This window comes from Nyctibius grandis, chromosome 12 (genome assembly GCF_013368605.1).
Source record: "Nyctibius grandis isolate bNycGra1 chromosome 12, bNycGra1.pri, whole genome shotgun sequence".
NCBI lineage: Eukaryota > Metazoa > Chordata > Aves > Nyctibiiformes > Nyctibiidae > Nyctibius > Nyctibius grandis.
Window position 1 is genome coordinate 243,810 of NC_090669.1, and position 18,199 is coordinate 262,008.

Sequence of the window (18,199 nt, forward strand, 5' to 3'; positions counted from 1 at the left end):
GCCCAGACCACTCTTTGAGCTTTACGTATGGCAGGAGCTGGCTGGATGCGGTTTAAGTGAGAGCTGGGTGTTAACCTGAGGTGAAGACACTTAAGCAGTGCTATGCATGGTGGTGTCATGGTCTTGTGAACATAGGAGGAGGGCCTTGGAGCCATTGGTGGGAGGACCTGTGCTTAGAGACAGCTGGCTTTCAACCCCTTATTCCTCTTATACCCCATGGAAATATTTCCTCTGTCTGGCTGTAACACTTGTCTCTGACTTCCGTCGCTGTGCAGGGAGGAAGCCCCACACCGCTTCCCTGGTGCTGCGTCACGGGGAATTAGCAGAGTTTGATGTCCTTTTCAAACCCACCCTGGCCCAGCGTGTGGGAGGGAAGATCCACCTGTTAGTGGTGGACAGCCCCTGTGAAGAGACCAACATTCAGCTGGTGGGTGAAGGCTACGAGGATGACTTCACGCTAGATTACATCCATTGGCTAGTGGCAGACAGCACGGAGGAGGACACTGAGGGCAATACGGAGGAAGACATAATTGAGGGTAAGAGAGGAGAGGCTGCCGAGATGGAGAAAGGAATAGGAAAATACACATTTCTGCTCACCCTGTGCCAGTGCAGGTGTGGTCCAGGCCTAGCAGGCAGCTCCTATTGCCTTTTGTAGCCTTCAGAGCAGCCACACTCGAGAACACAAGGGAAGATCCTCTGTCAGGGAGGAAGCTAGCAGGGAAGGGTGAGAGATAGAATCACAGAATCATTTTGGTTGGAAAAGACCTTTAAGATCATCGAGTCCAACCATGAACCTAACACTACCAAGCCCACCACTAACCCATGTCCCTCAGCACCACATCTACACGGCTTTTAAATCCCTCCAGGGATGATGACTCCACCACTGCCCCTGGGCAGCCTGTTCCAGTGCTTGACAACCCTTTCCGTGAAGAAATTTTCCCTGATCTTCAATCTAAACCTCCCCTGGCACAACTTGAGGCCGTTTCCTCTCATCCTATCACTTGTTACCTGGGAGAAGAGACTAGCACCCTCAGTTTTGGGCACCTCACTACAAGAAAGACCTTGAGGTGCTGGAGCGAGTCCGGAGAAGAGCAATGAACGTGGTGAAGGGTCTGGAGCACAAGTGTGGTGAGGAGCGGCTGAGGGACCTGGGGGTGTTTAGCCTGGAGAACAGGAGGCTGAGGGGAGACCTTCTCGCTCTCTATAACCACCTGAAAGGAGGGTGTAGCAATACCAGCGTTCAGCTGAGTATCTCTAAAAGGAGGTGTGTCAGCCTGGGGTGCGCTATGAAGACCATGTATGATCATTTGTGTGCTCTGTATAACCAAGCCTGTGTGGATGGACCTCGCCGCACGCTGAGATGCTTTCCTCTCATTCTTAACAGCTGCCAGAGTGGATCACATCCCGTTTGGGGACTGTCGTATTGGGACAACCTACAGCAAGAGCTTCCCAATCACCAACCGCAGCGAGGCGGACGTGATGCGGTTTGAGTGGCTGGCAGACGCCCCGTTTCACTTCTCCCCCCAGGTGAGCTTGGATGGCTCTGCCTTTCCCCACTGCTCGAGCCCTGCCCGGGGGGTTCCCGGGAGCTACCAGGGAGTCACCACGTACCGGAGGGAGCCCATTCCAGTGCCACGTAGGAGATGCAGTCCCTGGCTGTGCTGGGGCAGGGCTGTGAGCCCCAAAAAGGCTCTGTGTTATGGCAGGTGGTATTTGTACTTTTCTTTGTCAAACCTCAGATAAATACACAGTGAGACGCAGATTCCTGGCGCAGCTGCTCCCCACATCAATCCCTTTGCTGTCAGCCCTGCCCTTACCAGTGTTTCCAGTTTGGTCTTGACTCTCTGGTTCTCCCTAGGTGGGATATCTCCATGCTGGCTGTGCTAAGAACATCATGGTGACCTTGAAATCGGACGTGGCAGTCGCCTTCAAAAGGCACCTTGTGAAGTGTAGGGAGGTCAGGATCACCTTCCAGAAGCCACCAGAGCATGTTCCTGACTGGCATGACAACCTGCACACCGTCGAGTGGGTGGATGTCACGAGGGGCCCGGCGGCCCCGTGGCCTCTCAAGCAGAAGGTAAGCACAACAGCAAAAGCTAACTGAGCTTCTACGAAAAGAACTGCTGACGGCAGCAGACCACCATCTCTACGGGCTAAGGAGCTCCTGCTTCCTCCTGACACTTAGACTAAACACTAAATGCGTTTTAGGGGAGGGGTGGATGCAGGGTGACCTGATACGCTCACACGAGACGGGGAAATCTTTTTGACAAGAGACATTTAGCCACACGCAAACTATCAGTCTCTGCTAAAAGCTGAGGTGTTGCAGCCTGTGGTGAATGGGAGGTCACGTTTTATGATAACGCATTTTACGGTGTTAAAATCTCTTCATCTGATTCAGTGCCTTTTCACCGACAGGGAGTTAAATCCACTGGTCTCTGTCTCTTGTTTTGAAGTGGAGAGCAACACTAGTGCTCTTCTGTGAATGCTGGCTAGCCCACCAGCACGTTGTGGGTGAGCTCTGAGCTCTGCCTACACTGAAACCAGAGATTTTGGTTGCAGTCTCTATATCGTGTGAGGTATCTCATGATGGAGCAGCCCAGGTACCGTATGGCAGTCACGCAGGAGTCCGGACAAGTACCATCTCCAGAAACTCTGGCTTGTACTGTCATTATTGCCAAACACACTGACCTTGGGTGATAGCTCTTCCCTAGTTGCTGAGCCGTTGTAAGACCTGTAAACCAAACTTCTTCCCCATCAGAGCATCATCAGTCAGGGACTTTCCTAGTGAGTTCATTCCCATCCCAAGCCCCCACCAGTGTGGCTGTTGCCCCACACGTGGCACCTGGAAAGCACTTTCTCCTAAGACAAGAAGGAAAAGGTGTTTTCTAGGTTTGTTCATTCTTGGGGTTCTCCATCTTCAGAGCTCCAGGAGGGGAACATAATCCTGAGTGAGAGGCCTGCTGGGTTTATAGGGGGGTTGGGAAAAAGGTCAGGCACTCTACAGGGACTGATAGCCGGCCATGGTCCCAATGGGTGTATTAGCAGTCGTGGTGGTGATCGATCAGTAGGTAGGAACAGATACTATAGCAGAAGGGTCAAATTTGGTCATCTTTCCAGGGAAATAAATGGGAACGGTCCTTCCTAGCCCCTCTAAGTGGCTGATTTTGGAGGCTGAAAGGCTCCCTACTCTCGGGCTGGCTTTCTGGGCTCTGCTCAGTGATTCTTTCCTCTCTTGTTTGGAGGTGATCGAGAAGGACCCAGACCCAGAACCAGCTCACACTGTCCTGGAGGAGAGCAGGCGTGAGGTGGAGCTTCACCTCAGCGCTGTCATGGACTACACCGAGTTCAAGCTCGATACGGACTCGATTCACTTCAAGGAGACCTTGCTCTTCCAGACGACGACGTTCACGTGAGTGCTGGAGGCCAGGCAGGGACCTGCCTTTGCCCACCCATGGTTTTGCTTTCATTGCATGTTGTCTGTCCTCATCTGCTCGAGGACAAATCTGCAGCCAAAATAAACACAAGTCAAACGGAGACATAAGACCAGAATAAGCCTCTTGGATTGTCTCCTGGACAACATGTCTGCTCTTTCCTCTTTAACTTCCAAACTTTGAAATACTTTGTCTTGGGGCAGCCCATGGCAGAGTTGTCTGGAGAAGAAGATGCTCCTCAGCATAAAGAAAGGGGTGCCAGGAGCCCACCGTACAGTGTTCCTTCTCTACTCACTTTGTATTTATTGGGCTTTTTCTTTTTTTTTTTTTTTCTCTCCTTCTTGCTCTTCAGTTTCCAGCTGTCCAATACAGGGAACGTGGCCCTGGAATACACCTGGGTGGCGGTGGAGGATGAAAGGGCATGGAGCCGTACTGGGGAGCTGCTCCCACCCAGTCTGGACGGTAAGGCACTGGCTCTGGGTGGCAGCTGGGGGTGCCCGGGGTGTTTCAGTTTGTAACTGAGGGCTTGGGGAGAAGACCATGCCGCTTCACCCCAAAACATGAATTGCTTTTTCCTCCCTGTCCGATCCTCCGCTTTCATCAGCATCTTCCCAGCTGCAGCTGGAGACTTTCTCCTTGGCCCTTCTCTGCCTGCCAGACTCTCCGGTGCTTGCTCTGACACTCTGCTCTGCACAGGAGCAGAGCCTGGCTCAGGGGAGAGCCACGGGGGGGGGGTCAGGGCTGGGGAAGGGGGACATCAGGGCACCTCTGAGACTGGGAAAAACGATGGTGTGAGGAGTTAGCTGACCTGCAGCCACTGTCTGCGTGCAATTCCCCAGACCAGGGCAAATGCAAAGTCACTGTCTAAAATTAAGCGTCCTAACTCGGGCACCGGAGTGTTTGTTGCAGGCGGAGACCCTGCTCGCAGCAGCCGTGGGAGCTCAGTGGCGGGGCCGGGGCTCATTAACCTGCAGTAACGAGGTTGTGTCCGAGCGCGTGGTCCCGTGGGAGCAGCGTGGTTCTGCGGGGACACAGGCCTGTGTGTCCAAGAGGTCTCGTCAGGAGCAGGAGCAAGGAGAGCTGTCAGCCCTTGTGTTCCCTAGCACAGACAACTCACCTGATGGCCAAGGTGGGAGACCTCAGCCAAGGTCCTTGACGCCCTGAATGTGTTTAACTCCCTCCCCTGTGGGTCCTGGTGTGGGCACAGGGCACACTCGTGCTGAAGCTGGGCTGTGGGTCTTTGAAAGACAGCAAAAGATCTTGGAGAAGTAAGAGGAGGCCTACAGGCACTTTGTCAGTACTTTGTCATGGAAGATTTTAGAAGAGATTGTAGAAGGTTTTACAACAGTTTTTTTTAATATTGATTTGAAGCATTGAATATAAGAATCCCTTGTTTGCACAAGAATAGATTTAACAACTGGGAAATCTGCAGTTCATTACTGTTTTTAGTACCACGTAGATTGCATGGCCTACGAGTCTTAGTGCTTACTTTTTAAATGCAGCAGGAGCATATACTTTTTAATACAAAGTTATCCTGTATTTTCACTCGAAATTCTGGTTCTGAATAAATTTTCCATGAGTCACTTGGATTGCAATTAGGGTGGCTACATCCTTTTTTCCATTTCTTGTCATGCAAATTTTTTAATCATTCACTAGCTGTAGGAAGTTTTCTCAAATTTCAAGATTAGATGGATATCTAAATATGTGTTATAGTTCAGCCAATAAGCAGTACCACAGACCAAACCACAGAAATCGAACTACATGATTAAAATGGTTCCTTTGTCTCCAAATCTGTAAAAAGGTTAATAAATTTGTAATAATACAGTGTTCTGACTAGGCTTGAGTTGGCATAACTTGAATTTAGCAAATGGGAAGACCTTACATCCATCTTTCATTGAAACAGTGAGGCTATTGTTCTCATTGTGCACTATGCCTCAAAACTATGCACATATATATTCTGTGAACGTAAAATGTACGGTATCTAGGGATGGAGTGTTGCATGGAAGAGTATTTTGTGTTTCAAAAGGATATAACTGTTTAGCGTCACTATGATCAAGTGGAATCACTGTATAACAAAAGTTTTATCTTGTTTATTATCATTTCCCCCTTCTTGGGGCATGTGAACCCTGCCAATATTTAGAATTATGAAGCCTGTGTTGAAAAATTGGTTTTAAATGAGTGGTACTTTTAATACTTAACAGAATCTCAAATTTATTTTACTTTCTTTTGACAAGCATTCAGGAATTCCCTGAAAGCAGACAATGTAATACAGAGAGAAAGTCTGGTTTATGAAGCTCAGTATGAAAGTTCTCATTAGACTCCTGCCCTGATGTGCAGCACATTATTGCTAACTTCAAAAAAATATAAACTTGACTTTTCAAAATTCCAGTGAATGCTGACTTGACTGTGTTTGGTTTTGAGCAAAGAGATGGAAAAACATTTTTTATTATTTGCCAATACAACAAATATGTTACTGATGGAAATGACAAATGAAATTACAGAACGCTAAAAATGTCCATATAAGACAGTTTGCTATTAGCTTTCTCAGAATATATGAAGCATATATTGCCTTATCTGATTTGTTGTGCTCTGCTCTAGCTATGAACTTTACCACAGGAAACAATACAATATAAATTATTACAGAAATGATAATGAGAATAGAATGTCTTACAAAACTTATCCATATTTCCATAAAACTACTATCTAGTGTGACTGTAATTGACAGAATAACATAGTTGTTATAGTCGATTGAAAGGTTTGCTATATATCTTCTGAGTGACTTTATTTGAGAAAATACTGTTACTAGATTTAGGTATTTTTATTACCACCATTAGTAGGATTCCCTTGAAAACTATCGGTAACACCTAGTTTTCTTGGTATTTCTCTGGGGCATTAGTTTTGATATTACACTGCTTTTTACACAAAATAAGCAAAACTTTGAACTTTCAAACTTCAAACCCTGCCACGTCCTCTTTGTCCTTTTCTTCTTGCACTGAGATGTAACACGTGGTTTCACTATAGCTGAGAGATGTGCTTTGATATCAGGCTCTGCCATTGTGAAATTCTGGTAGCTTTGCTTTTGAAATCTCACCTGTGCTATATGCTCCAGGGAGCAGTGAAAACCACCAGAGTTGTGCTTTTACAATACCTTTCGTGATATGATAATAATATAGCGATAAAAGTCCATGTGTTTGGCCTTGCACGTTTGTGCATTCATCAGTGCCAAAATTATTTTTTTTTTCATTTCCCAGCAGCTTCCTGTTTGTTTCTAATGTGTTCTTTCAAACTAAAGATAAAAATTTATTACTGGGCATATTGGACTTCGTTTATACCTACCAAAATAGAATATATTCTCGGCTCTTGTCTTTTTCAGAAGACACTTTCATAATGGCATTAAATGGAGCACACACAACAAAGTGTGTGAGCTGCATGTAAATTATCCAATATGAATTAAGAATACAATCAACACTTCAGCCACTCTGCAAATTAAAAAGTGTAAACTGTCTTCAGGCCTTGGCAAAACATTTGCAATGAACTGGGCCCTTGACTTTACTTTGAGACATTTCTACATTAAAAGAAGTTGCATTTTTATTTATAGCTACTCAGTGGAGCACAGTGAGATGATGAGCTAAAATTCTGCTAAAAGGAGAAAGAAAAAAAAAAAGATTTAATGAGTTACTAAATATTTACTATGAGCTTTGGAAACAAGTGTTTACCTGATTCATTCTGTGGGTAGGAACAAGTACTTCAGTATTCTTTGGTCTGAACCTGCATCTCTTGAATACAATTAAAGACAATGGACAAAATGGTGTATAAAGGGTGTAAAGAGCAGCTTTTATGAATTATGGATTTCTGCTTGAAAATAAAGGTTTTCTATCAGGTCCACATGTTAAGCAAAAGAAGATTTTAAGGTTTTACATTTTGTCAAGAGAAAAAGCATTGTGAATTTAGTATGATCTAAAACCTCCCCCTCTTACTCCAATATTTCTCTTTACTTTTCCAGTGGGCCAACTGAATAAGCATACATCTTTAATGGGAACTGCAGTAGCTCTTTTAGCTTCAGTAACATCTTTGAGAAATGTACTAATTCCTACAGCACACTAAGAAAGATATTTAGGGTTCAAAGCTAGTGAGAAAACCAACATCAGTCAGAAAATAGGATGTCAGAATCTAACGCTGGATCCTGGAACTGTCTTACTCAAAAGGATTTTTGCTCATCTCATGCTGTTCCTGTACAGAATATACAGGACAGGATATATGAACAAGCTTTTGCAGTGGGTTTTATGTTACAGTGAGGCTATTGTCTATGTTGTATTCTTTCCTAAATCTGCCTTGTTTTGTAATACCTGGGTCTTACTGAAGAAGTAAAGGAACGATTGATGGGTTAGTCTTACTTTTATATAGAAACCTAAGGACACTTGAATTGTTGATACACCAGCAAACATGAAATTGAGAATACACCTGGCACACTTCTAACTATGGTTACTCTGAGGTAAATATTTCATCAACTTAGTTTAAACTACAATGCCCAATAAAACCACCAGATTTCTAAAACATATTATCTTGATGTATTAGAAACAAATATTTTGGTGGTTCTTCATGAGAAAAAGTATTTGCCAACTCTCATTCTAGATATGTAAAAGTCTATACTCTCTGTGTTACACAAAGATTCGAAATTTCAGCCTCTATCTTAGAGGATTTTTGTGGCATAGCTAAAAAACTATTTTTTTTCTCCTACTGAAAACAAGGACAAATGTGATAACGTAGTAGAATATAACAGATTATAGGAATGATTAGTGTATACAGAGACCAAGAACTCATTTCCCATAGACAGTGAGCCATAAGTTCCTATTTAGACCTGTTTCAAATGGAGGAACTCTACAAAAGGGAATGCAATTGTAAGCATTGGAAGCAGCTGGTAGAACGATGTACCTACATGTGCCCATGTATGTACCTACATCATGATGTGTTCTTTTCAGTTTTCAGGAAAGTTTCTTTTCAGTTCAGTTCTTTTCAGTTTTCTTAAAAGAAAATTATCACAAAAAAATGAATCTAGGCTTAACTGGGAAAAGAATCTGCTACAGCAGCAAAGGCTAATCTTAAGTAATGTATTTATTTACCCAAATAAATATTAAATGTACATGGATGGAAGAAAGTGCATAAGTTATGCCATCATATGCACAGGTTTTTGACAACATCTTCTCCTTGGTGTTTTAAGGGGAAAATATATACACTGGCCAATTCATTCTTTATCCATTAAAGGATGACCTAAATGTCCTTTCTGTGATGAAAGAACTCTTGCTCAGATTCTTGTGTTGTCCAGCTTTTTAAGAGTTAGTTTAGTGCAAACCAGTGTCTCTTGTTTTCTGTATTAGATATTAGCATGAAATTCTTTGACATACAATTTTCTTTTCACTGAATAACTTAATGTTTTGTCTACTGTTTTCTAAACAGAAGTCTCATTTAATTAGAGCTTTTGAGTTCTGCATGACCTTGCTTCATCTTTCTAAACAGTTGATGTACTTTTTATAATAATTTTCAAAATATTCTTAATAGAACACTAAAATCTGAGTAGTAATATTATTTTCTTTGATTTATATTTGCTTTTTTATTTACTGTAAATGTTTTAGACAGTCATGCTTTTGTACACTATAATGCTTTTACTGCAGGTAAGCTCTATGTCAAGAGTCTTTGGTTGTTTCTCTACCAGCATGATACAATCATAAGTAGTAGGACTCAAAGGAACTTGATTACATGATTTAGCCGATCTTCTATTCCTTAGTGTAGGATCAGCTATACTCACACCATTCCTGACAGGTGTTTGTACATACTCTGTGCCAAAAGATGCATATAATCTCCTGAAGCTGTCTGGTCTAGCACTGCATTAAATACTAGAATATTAGAAACATTGTCTATTACTTCAGTATTAGAAATTTTATTGATGTTTAGGAAAAAAAATCTTTCTTGCTGCAGTCTGTTTTTTGCATTTTATCTCCCCTCAGTGATGAAGGAGCATATACTTTTTCCCTTCTGCAGAAACATTTTCTGTTCAGGAACACTGTTGTCAGTCTCCTCCATATCTTTGGTCACTCTATGTTTGATACAGCCAAAACTAGAGTAAGAGCTACAATAGTCACAGAACCGCAAAATGGAAGGATTACTTCAACCTCTCTATCATACGATTGAAAGCAACGTTTTATAAATAGTCTGTTTCTTGTTTTGGATCCCCAGGATTGGTACTTGTTCACTTCCTTGCCTGATACTGTTTTGTGTCAGCAATTTGTGCTGAGATTTCTCTGTGCCCACTGCCCTGGCCCGTCGGCAGCCCACCCTCCCGGTGCCGCTCTGCCCAACCCCTGTTTTCTACAATCAGCAGATTTTCTTTCTCCTTGCATGTTGTTTCTCTGGGGTCACTGATTAAATAAATCACACAGAAGTGGTCTGGTATTGATCTTTATAGCACGCTGTTAGTATTTTCCCTCTGCTCTGAAGTGAATTCTTTTATAAGCACTTGTCTTGAATAACCGAGACAGTCCATTATCCTCTCAAGCAGCTCAGCAGCTCCAATATTATAATCATTCCCCTTACGCACAACGTTGTATCGGATTACTCATAGATAAAGTGAAACATGTCTATGACTTTCTCTCCCTTCGTGCTTTTGTCCTTGTATGACCCAGAGAAACGTCCCTCCTCAAATGAATCCTTGAAGTCACTGCTCTGTGGTTTCTTTGTGGGTTTGTTTTTAAATTCAGAATAAGATAAACAAGCTTTTGTTCCTTTTACTTCACACTGGATGCAGTTTTCTTCTGTTTCTTGCAAGTCATATTTTACTTAATGCAGAGGAAGAAAAATAAAGGAATTTGTTTGCTTGTTCTTTGAAGGGGTCAAAATATCAGGAAAGGAGCAGCAGTTTCACTGCATATCTCTTTTTTTAGTATAATGGCTTAGAGGCAGTAGGTAGGAAACAAAAGCTATTGATGTGGAATTCAGATTTGTGCTGCAAAGCTAAACCCACATCTTTTTGGGATGCAATTCTTCTGCCAGTAGGAAAAGGAATAGAAAACTTGTAGAAATTTTTGTTTATGACTGTAGTAGACTTAGGTTTGGTCTTTGCAATAACAATGGTAGTCTATTATGTTTACGTATGTGTAGCAGGTATATAACCACAAAGCTATAACAGTAGGCTATGCATTTAGGTGAAAACACTGTAGCTTAACATCTGATAAACTGCCCACTCAAATTAATTAATTCCTTGATCAGTCCAAGAGCATAATTAAGCCTGACATTTCTAAAACAAAAGCAAGGAACTGCTAAAACCTAGAGATTCAATAAAATGCTCTTCAACTAGTACCTCTTCAATACATGCATAGGTGTGAATAATGTTGCAAGTGAAAATCTGCTTTTTGATTCACCTTGAAGTGCAGTCTAAATTTGCAGGTGATATTACTGACTAAATGATATTCCAGTTTGAGGTCTCTTGAAGAAGGCTGATTTTTAAGAAGTGTTGTCCTTACTTTCTGAAATCAAGCCCTTTCAAAACACCTTCAGTTGGAATATAGAAAGCTGAGCACTAGTCCTCACTAGTCACCTGCTTAAATTGTGGTACATCTACTGGTGACTTTGCACAGGTGAAAAAAACATTTTGCTTCAAATGTGTGTTGCAGGATACTATAATACACCTGGTGAAAAGAATATTCTGATGATATCTTTTAACATATTTTTCCATGATTGTTATATAGCTCTGTAGTGAGCTGGATTACAAAGAACTAACTGGAAAACAAAAATTGTATGCCAGTATGTTATTGGTTGTTGAGCATTAACATTACTAACACAATTTAACAGTGCAAATTTAGTTTATTACTAGACTAAGGGTAGTATAATACTGGCTAGAATAGTCTTAAATTATTTTCTATAGCCTGTCTTCTGTGTTCCTTTTCTTTCACTGCAATTGATTCTATGAAATGAAGACATTTTCTGCGTACCGTACCAAATCAAATCATATTACAGAAAGCAGAAAGCAGTTAAATGAGAGTTAAATTACTCTCAAATGACAAAGAAATGCTCAGCTATAAAATGTGTTGTGAGATTAATGCATTCTTCCAGACATAATGCTGGGGAAAAAAAAAAATTAAAATGTGGGTTTGTAAAATAGAAATGCAATTGTAAATGCAATCAGAATAATTGAATAAACAAAGGGTTGATGGTCAAACTTTCTAATTTGTGATCTTGTGTGTCCTGTGGCCTGGTTTTAGCCTGAGGCTCTGCTCCCAGGAGCTCCTCATTCGTAATGGCTTCTTTGGGAACGAGCTCTGTGCAGAATACTGAAGTGGCCTGTGTGTGGTACGTGAGCAGGGCTTTGGAAAGTCCTGGGGTTTTGACATGTTGCCAAAACCAAGTTTTATAATTGAAATCACAGATGGGAAATCATGACCCTCTATAGTTTATAACTGCCAAATCTAAATGGCATTTTGTGGGACCAGCAAAATATGCCTGTTCAGCAACCCCAAAATTACCTTTAAGCCAAAGGTCCAAAGCTTTGTTGGAAACATCGGGTTTTAAAAATCCTAGTGTATAAAATTAAATTTAAAAATTTTCTATAATGTGAAGCATTAGGTGGCTTTCATATCAACTGCTACCAGTTCTCAGATTCCCATTCGCACCTTCATTCTTCTCAGTACACGTTTTCTATCTTAAGCATCATAAGACAGGTCAGTACTAAGAAAAGACTTTGTGTATCGGAGATGCAGTGCTTTGCAGAATCTTCCTATTGCATTTTGTGATAGCTGGAAGAAGTCCCAGGTCAGCAAGGGTGATTTGGAAGCAAGTGCAGAGATGTGTGAAAAAGCTGATAAATGGTTTGTCCCTGCCAGGCTTACTGGTGGGACAAAGGCCATAGAGCAAGGACGTGAAAGAGAAGGCAGATAATTGAACAGGTGGACTACTGTGTTTGCCTTGGAAGAACTGATTCCTGCTGATGAAGTGGAAAAGGGGAGGTCAGGAGAACTACTGAAAGAGAAAGGTTGATGAAAGCTGTGAGATCAGGAATCAAGCATGATTCTGGAGATCGTATTCTTTCGTGTTTCACATGGTTATTAATGAATCCAACAAAGAAGGAAATTTAAATCAAAGAAGCAAACAACATGATTTTTGAGAATTTTACCTGAGAAATCTTATTGGGAGAGAGTGTCAAAACCCAGTTGTATGGGGGGGGATGGGGATGGATCAGATGGTAGAGTCTTAGGTGTAAAACTTCAGTGATAATGAAAAGCAATGATAATGGTAAAGTATTGGAGGGGAGAGAAGCCTTGGTTTGTTCTGGAATTCACCTCTCATGTTTTAGGTTGATGGAAAGATGCACAAGAGCAGTTTACAGTGTATCTGTACAACATAACTAATTTTGCATCTTTCTATTGTTATTGTATTAATATTTCTTTTTCTTATCAAAGCAATATGGATATTCTTTCCCTTGAAACCACTATAAACTTTAATAAGACTGATCTCTGATTATCTAAATACAAGTCTCCTGAATCAATAGTACAGGTCTAATCTAGCAGTTTTTGTTAAAAATCAGTAGGATTACCATTTGATGTTTTATGAGCCAGAATAGTCACATCTTTTATATAAACACTTTTATGTTACAAAGTTGAAACACTTATCCAGGAAAACATTAGCTTTTATAGTAATCAGAAGAAAAAGGAATTAATTCTTTGGAGGAACATATTTCTTACCCCTAAAATAACCCCCTTTGAATTTCTCTTGAACCTTTGGTTCAACTTTTGATAGCTGCTGTCAATCAACATCCATCAACTTGTGGCCAACCTAGCTGGCAAGCAGTTGTGCTTGCATCTGACACAGATGCTGCCCACTTCTATTTGGCTTATGTGAAAAGAATACATTAGACATCTGCTACAACATTTGATTGATTTATCATGCAGTGTAAAACTGCTTTAAAAACATGCTGAAATCCTTGGTAATGTTCTAGGAATTTAAACTTAGCTCCTCATTGTTCTTTGCTGAATTACTTATTGAAAATAAAACAAACTGATTCAGGATATAAATTTTATATATATCCTGAAAAGTAATTATTTTATTATGTGCTTTATAACTCATTATTGATTAATAAAGGTTTAAATAGTAACTTCATGGTGTAAGATGTACTTCATGGTGAAAGCTGTGAAACAAGGTGTAGACACAAAATCATTTGGCTTTTGAGGAAGTATTGTAAAAGATATGACCTACCCTACTAATGCTTACTTAAGAGAGGATTCAGGATTTTGAGACCAATAGGAGTTCTTTGGTGTTGGCTGGATGACAAGCAGTTACATCTCTGTATTGTAATTAGAAGAAAAAAGGAATGATCTCTTGAGAGAAGCATGTTTTTCTTATCTCAAGAAAAGCAGTGACACAAACCCCTTTCATTAAACATTAATGCAAACTTTCCAAATCCTCAGCATTGATGTAAATCATTGAAATGATGCAATTTTCTTTAGTGTAAATTGCTGAGCATTTTGAGGCTCTGGGTGTTACGAGGTGTATGCTAATAGAAACACAGTTTAAGTGAAGTCAAGTCATGCACTTTTACAAACTTCTGATTATATGCATGTTGAAATCCTGTATAGTACCCTAATATTTGTGCATACATGTTATTCCTGCTGAAGTGACAAGCTTTCCATAAATTCTGGAAAATCTCAGTGCCTAAACACATTGGTTATATTTTGGCCCAGTGAAAACTGATCCACTGATTTCTTGCTAGACAATTTCACTTACACTTTTAGGCTCCAAAAAAAAAAAACCTGAGAAACGTGAAAAGGTATGTCCTAAATCAATAGCCTGACTTTTTACTAACTAGTATATGTGCACTTTGCGCTTCTGAAAATTAGACATGTAGAAAGCTAAATTAGGTCCAACATTATAATTTTTATACAGTTTTTAACTGTCAGTACAACAAATGCAAGGCATTAAAATACTTTATTTTTCCTGACTGATGAAAAACCAAGGAAATAAAAGAACCATTTTTTAATGATCTGTTTTTCAGGGATTTTTTTGGCATGTTTTTGTTTTGCAAAGCAATTTGTTTTCCTACTATTTCTATTGTAAGTATTTCATCAATGATGTGATATTAAAGCAATAGGAAATTTGGAAGCGCATTAGTACTCTTCTCTAAGAAAGTTAATCAGATACTAATACTTTTGCCAAATGGCTGCTTCTGTGTTGATGCTTTACACGATTCACTAAAAATAACAATTAACTTGTCCCTGAAACTATTTCCTATCAATATTTTCATATGCTTTTTTTCTAACTGATAAGCAATAAAACTACCCCTGAGGTTCTTTTGTCACCACAGATGGGATGCCAGGATTTGGTTCAGCCAAAGTAGCACAACCCTAACAATACTACAGTTTTCTAGCACTTCAAGGAGAACATGTAGATGTATTTGACTAGACATGCACTGATGTAATACTGCATTGTTTTTCTCCTAGATTTAGAGTGAGGGAATATGCTGCTGATCATTTCTGGGGGCCAACTCTGGCCATCAACTTTTTTCCAATGAGGGATTTAAAAGATTTGTCTGGTGGCTAATTATTTCTTAAGAAATTTCAGTTGAAAACCTTCACTAGAATTCACTAGCAATGAGATTTTGATAAATAAAAGATAGTTAAGATAGTCTAAGTGTTTTTACATGCATAATCCTCTATTTGTCCAGCGATGTTAAATGAGAATGTGTGTGATCACTTCTTATCACTATAAACATTTGGGTGACTTAGGAGTGCATTTATAATCCAGCACATTAGCAGAAACCTGACAGTCCGACCTGACAATTGGTTATGTTGAAGGACTGAGAGACACTTGTACAGACTTTCACACTGTTAAGGCATACAGATGGTGTGACACAGTACATAAATCAGAACCTTCAGAGGCAAGACTGGCCAGTTCTTACACCTGACTTTCTGACACATTTAATCTAAAAGATCTTTTTGACACATTGGAAGATAGTGAATTGTTGAGAATTTTAAGTGGAAGAAACGGAAGCCAAGACAGCTCCATCACATTCTGAAGAGGTGGTGGAACTTGCTGCAAGTGCTCTCTGTGGCGGAAGAAAAATAGGAGAGAAATATATTATATAAAGGATATGGCACATAAACTCTATTTCTTAACTGCAATCTGGGCTTTTTTTGTTGATTAATATAATCTTTGCAATACTTGCTTTGCGCTTTACAAATTCATGTATCCTAGCCTCTTCTTTAAACAGCTTAAAGCAGCTGTTCTCATGCTGCTTCTGAATCCACACAGACTGCTGCTTTTTGGGGAAAGGGTCTGTTTTTGTCATCCCCTTTTAAAAGCTGTTGCAGTCCCTGCAGATTGTCCTGACAGTAACTCCGTCTTTTGTTGTTTGCCATTGAGAGGGACACAAAGCGTTTCTCCCCTTACGCAGTCCTCACAGATCATTAGGAATATAAGTGGCCTACAATCACTGAAGCAAGAGATGTTATTTAGTGTAGTCTCATTGAAATGGTTGCTCTATTTCCTTCATTTCTCATGTTGGCCAGTAATTAATTTTTGATGCAGCTCTTGGCACCATCAAGTGTATTAGCTGCTTTTGGTTCACTAATCTTCCTTGAACTTTATGGTGGTTTCAGACGTAAAACTGCTTCCAAGTGTGAAAATATTTTGTAAGGAACCTTTGCCATTACAGTTCACTCCCCATCTTGGTTTTATGTAGCTCAAACGCACTGCTGTTTTGACAAGGGTGCAGAGCTCAGAGGTGTGTGTGTGTATGTGTTTCTGGAGCATGAGAGATATCAGGTGTGTTGGACTGTACCTGGTGGGTTATATAAGGGATAGGAAGACATTATTTATTTGATTTCTGTTATGTTTTATTGGCTAGTAGTTGAGGTGCACCTGATAGACGAGGGGGAAATGTGTGACTAAATTGATTTTGGAATAATATTTCTTTTTATTTGAAGTGATAGCAAGTGTGCTTAGACAGAATTCTTTTCCTTATATAAAATCTACGTAATTAAGTACTTCTAGGGAGGAGTTTACTAAGTGAAGAGTACAGAGATTTAAAGTAAACAAACAAAACAAACACCCCCCTCAAACTTCAGTGTTCTGTTTCAGTTTCAATCTACATCAAATGGTAAATCTTTAAGACTACATCCAAAACCAACAGCAAATAAATAGCTGGCGACTACTGCTGTCCTCCTGTCTTTTCAAATCCTTCATCTCTTGTGACCAGGGACAGGCTCATACCTGATTCTTGCCCCAGCCTTATTGCAGCAGTGAGCTTTACAAATGTTGCCAGAGTGCACCTGACATAAATCCTTAAAAAAAAAAAAAAAAAAAAAGACAGTACTTATCAAATTCTGCTGCATTGAGTACGCTGTTTGGCTATTAAGCCAGTAAAGGGATATTCCTGACCAGGAGTGGGGGGAGATGGAAATAGTGGGCCAAAATAAATATGCCATCTTTTATTGCTTTGTACTAGAGACTTTCTTTCTTTAAGAGTGAATATTCATGAAGTGTTCATGAATATTTGAAGAGATGGTATATAATTTATATACAAAAACCAAGTCCAAAATGTTCGTGTTATGTTTTAAGGTCTCCTTAAAGTTATTTGTACCCTTCAGATAAGTTGTAATGAAGACACTGGTTTCAAATTAATTCAAGCAGTATCTGACTGTTACTATATTACTGCTTTCCTCTACAGAAATTTTAGGGAGCACAGTAAAATATCGTGGTAGTACAATGAAGCATTTCTTAAAGCATTTCTGAGAAATTTATGGACAAATACTTTATAAACTATTTGATTTACAGCTACATTAGCAATAGATGTGACATTTTGTTTCTTACAACAAACAGTTATATGTATGGCATATGTATGTGTAAATGTACTACGTGTGTATATGCGCACGCTGGGAAGGGGGAAGCTGATTCTATTCTGTTCTGTTAGTGTTCTGGTCCTAGTTTATGCATGTGCAGTGTCATTTTAAGGGCTGCTACAATAAGCCTAAAGTTTTGTATTTTTATGTAATTCCTTCTTGTATATTTCTTTCTTGTATCACAGTTTTTAAGGAGTACTGAGGAATAAAAATAACTGATCATATTAACCATCTGGTAGCCATTGAAATGATGTAATACATATCATTTTCAGGCTACCTGGAGAATTGACATAGTATCTTCTGCTGTTGTGTATCTCAGTTAAATTGGGATACAAAAACCTCCCAGAACATAGAAACCAATTGACTCCGTTATAGAAATGGCCCGACCTACACCACTTCTGTCAAGTGATGCTATCACCATATGGCAATGCATCAGAAGTGTTTTAAAAAACCCTCTAATAATTTAATAAATTAATTCTCTATAAAATGAAAGTGTAATAGAAGTTGTGAGAAAAAGCAAGATTTTTTTTCCCCAGGATTTTTTATTAGAGTTTTTTTTAATTAGAGATTAGAGACAAAAACCTGAGACCTATGTGAACCAGATTCCCTGTTTTCCAGCTCATAATGTAAGGCAGGCTGCTGGCCATAGGTGTATGAAACAGTGTCAGATCAAGAGGAAGGTAAAGAGGGATGCTCTTTATTTGATGAACAGGTGTTTTTTAGCCAGGTTAAAATCATTTATCTGACCTCTGTGCATGTATCGCTTTCATTTACAATTTTCTGGATAACAAAATGACAGGAAATTGCATCTAGTCTACGAGAAAAACCATGAAATACTTCTGACTTCTTCTGAACCTGTTTCCATTTTTTTCAGGGAATGATATAACA